This window comes from Cryptotermes secundus, unplaced genomic scaffold, assembly GCF_002891405.2.
Source record: "Cryptotermes secundus unplaced genomic scaffold, Csec_1.0 scaffold665, whole genome shotgun sequence".
Lineage (NCBI taxonomy): Eukaryota > Metazoa > Arthropoda > Insecta > Blattodea > Kalotermitidae > Cryptotermes > Cryptotermes secundus.
Genome location: NW_019725011.1, coordinates 433,318 through 437,078, shown reverse-complemented (window position 1 = coordinate 437,078; position 3,761 = coordinate 433,318). Strand labels below are relative to the sequence as shown.

Below are 3,761 nucleotides of genomic sequence, written 5' to 3'. Positions count from 1 at the left end.
TTTGAGGTCCATAATTATAATAGGCCACGACCACATATCTAGGGGAACGGATCTTACATACATTAACAGTCGTTTAATATATGTGTCGTGGATGCATTGTTCAATATAAGCTGCTAGTAATATTTTTGTAGAAAATTAGGCAACTGAAAAATAGAAATATCTTTACATGATTCTGTTCACTATTCCTTTTGGACGAGTGGATGGACATGATAACAATTTCAAAGTATTTTGAAGCACAAGAAACAGGACGTGGGACACTCGCTTGGTGTTAATGACGCATCAGTTATTTATTTTCACCAATATAGAGATGGAAACTTTTGGCAAGATATTCAAAAAATGTTAAACAGTACTTAATCAAGCGACATTTTGAAATTTTGAGGCAGTAAATGAAATGGTACATACTTATATTTTCTCGCTATTATATTAGCATCAATGTTGTGTGTACATCTAGCAATTTTAAAGTATATCTTGGTCTTCCCCGTGTTCTCCACTGGTCCCTATCCCGAGCCAGATGTATCTAATCCATACCATTTTAACATTATCCGTCCACCTACGTCTTGGTCTTCCCAGTGGTCTCCTTTCGTATGAGCTAGTACCGTCTGGCAGGCATAGGCCTTTGTAAGCGATAGTAGGTAACCTTTGTGCCGACTGAGTTGTCGACAGTGGCTGCGTCAGTTTCGGAGATTGCTTGAACACTGAATATAGATGGCAGTGTCAAGCGTCCGCGAGGGAACTGCTGCTAATGTCAGGCAACATAGTGTTGCAAAGCTTACAAATGGCTGTTCTGTACGTGGTTGAAGACGGTTCCCTGTGTGTAACGTTGTGTAGGCTGTTGCTAGAAAAATGTATGTATAGATTTGTGAGATGTTCTGTTTAGGTTAACCATATGAAACGCTAAAAGCCGAAGGTGAACAAAAAAAGAAATGAGTGGCACCCATACGCTGTAATTTACTGAAAATTCGTACTTAAAATTGTTCACCCTATGCACATGCACGTTGAATGCAACTGATGTCAAAGTTCGAGTTTTAGAAAATTGTTTTCTGATGCATACTTCAGATCACTCCCCCAAACTCATCCACTGCCACCCTACATATAAATACTCAATCTCAGGTAGGTTGTGAGGCTGTAGAACATGTTCCTGCAGTTAACTCTTTCAAGATATACCATCAGAATTTCCTGGGACTGAATAAATCTCAGCCTAAGCTTAAAACATTAAATGTATTTCATCAAAATATAAGAGGGCTCCAGCATAAAATTGTTGAACTGACTTGTATGCTGTATAGCCATGACTTAAGTCCACACATTATTTGTATCACAGGACATTATTTGGTAGAGCAGAAATTATTAACAATAAAACCTGAAAATTATTATTTGGCCTCCAACTTTTCACGTCAATATAATATTGGAGGTGGAGCATGCACCTACTGTAAATCCGATCTGAGCTGTAATGTAGTGGATATTTCCAAATATTGTATTGAAAAGGTCATAGAGGCTTGTGCAATTCAGACGAAAATTGGTAACAATATTTTTATACTTTTATGTATTTATAAATCTCCTGGTGGTAACATCCAAGTATTTGTCAATCAACTAGAAATAATTTTAAAATTTTTATATAAGCCTAAGTTAGAAATTATATTGTGTGGTGATTTTAATGTAAACTTTTTAAGTAATTCAAATAATGTTCACCAGATAATCTCACTTTTGTATACATATAATATATGTCGCGTTGTCGACTTCCCTACAAGGATAACCAAAGAATCTAGCACTGCTATAGACAATATATTTTTGGATTATAATAGGTTAAACACTGTTCAAGTCTATTCGGTAATGAATGGGCTCTCAGACCATGATGCACAATACTTGATGATAAATAATGTTTTTGAATCTCAAGTAAAGAACAGTAGGCTTGTTAGGAAAAGACTAATAACCAAGTCTAGAGTCTTAAAATTTATTGACATGTTACACAATGAGGAATGGGACGGTACCCTGGATAACACAGATGTTAATGCTAGTTTTAATAAATTTTTGAGTACCTTTTTAGTTAATTTTGAATCATGTTTTCCTATGCAATCTGTGGTAAATACTGTGTATAATAATCAGTGGATTACTAATGGAATTAGAGTGTCCTGTAGGCGTAAAAAATATCTTTACATGATGAGTAGAGTAACTAGTTGTCCTAAATTAAAAGAGTATTATACTCGATATTGTTCCATATTAAGAAAGGTCATCTATAAAGCAAAAGAAATGTATTATAATGATTTGTTAACCGAATCCACTAACAAATCCAAGGTGTCATGGAAAATTATTAACAACGAAGTGGGTCATGCTTCCAAAAAGAAGTTTATTCCCACAGAATTAAGATGTGATAAGAAAACAATCCACATAAATACAGCAGCTGAGTCTTTTAACACATTCTTCATAGACTCAATAGATCAGATAATTAGTCAGTTTCCTAACAATGAAGGTGCACATCCCACAATTAGATGTAGCCTTTTTGGCAGCTATCCAGATATAGTTAATGTTCCCATTACTTCAGCGGAAGTCTTAAGCACAATTTTTTCATTAAAGAATAAGACCTCTAGTGGATACGATGGGTTGTCTAATAAAATTATCAAGTTATGTGGGGCGCAGATAGTTAAGCCCCTTACTCACATCTACAATCTTTCCTTAACAACAGGTATATACCCAGATCGACTAAAATACGCTAACATTATACCATGCTTTAAAAAAGGTGATACATCTGAAATATCTAATTATAGGCCTATTTCTTTATTGATAGGTTTTTCTAAATTAATTGAAATATTAGTCTTTAATAGACTAAAACAACATTTGACAAACAATAATATTATTGTGGATGGGCAATTTGGTTTCAGAAATGGTATATCTACACAGAATGCTATCTTCAAACTAACAGAAGCTATTTTATAAGGCATGGAATAACAAAGAACTAGTGGTAGATGTATTTTGTGACCTTACAAGGGCTTTTGATTGTGTCAAGTACAACCTACTGATCCAAAAGTTAGAACATTATGGTATTAAAGGATGTATTTTGAAATGGCTCAAATCATATTTACATAATAGGAAACAGAGAACTGTATTACACACTCATGACTCAACCACCTTTCTTTCTAGATGGGTAACCTGCAGACATGGTGTTCCCCAGGGTTCTGTCTTGGGACCATTACTATTTAATGTTTCCATTAACGACCTGCCAAGTACTCTAGATGGTTTGGCTCATACCATTCTTTACGCGGATGATACCACCATTATTGTTTCCTCAAAAGACATCACCACATTGAATCATAAAATAAATAAAATAATGAATCATATCTATGAATGGTTTCAAAATAATCAATTAGTCCTTAATCTAAAGAAGACGCATGTAATTAAATTTACTACGCCTATGACCATGGACTATCCATTACATGTGGAATATAACGATCAAGTTCTTAATATTGATGAAAGTGTTAATTTCTTGGGTGTGTGCCTTGACAGTCATCTCAAGTGGAAACAATATTCGGATAATTTAATAAAAAAATTAAGTACTGCAATTTTCATGCTTAGAAAATTGCAGCCTACGGTGAGTGGACAAGTTTTACGTATGGTTTACTTTTCTCATGTGCAGGCTCAACTTAATTACGGTATCATTTTTTGGGGCTCTTCTTCCTTAATGAAAAGTATATTTACTGTATAAAAAAGAGCATTAAGAGTCTTGTTAAGATTAGGGCCAAGGAGTTCATGTAGGGAAGGCTTTAAGACAA

General features: G+C 34.5%; 1 protein-coding gene across 3 annotated transcripts in view; it reads left to right on the top strand.

Annotated features, from left to right (window-relative positions):
- The first annotated feature begins 763 nt into the window (after positions 1–763).
- Positions 764–3,761, top strand: part of LOC111863218 (phosphatidylserine decarboxylase proenzyme, mitochondrial) — a 36,851-nt gene continuing 33,853 nt past the window's right edge. For 2 of the 3 annotated variants that reach the window (XR_002842558.2, XM_023849327.2), the window contains exon 1: positions 764–845. The gene's annotated coding sequence lies outside the window, so the exon portion shown is untranslated. Of the gene's footprint in view, positions 846–865; positions 1,111–3,761 lie in introns of those variants that run through there. The other variant, XR_002842559.2, reaches the window with a different exon arrangement.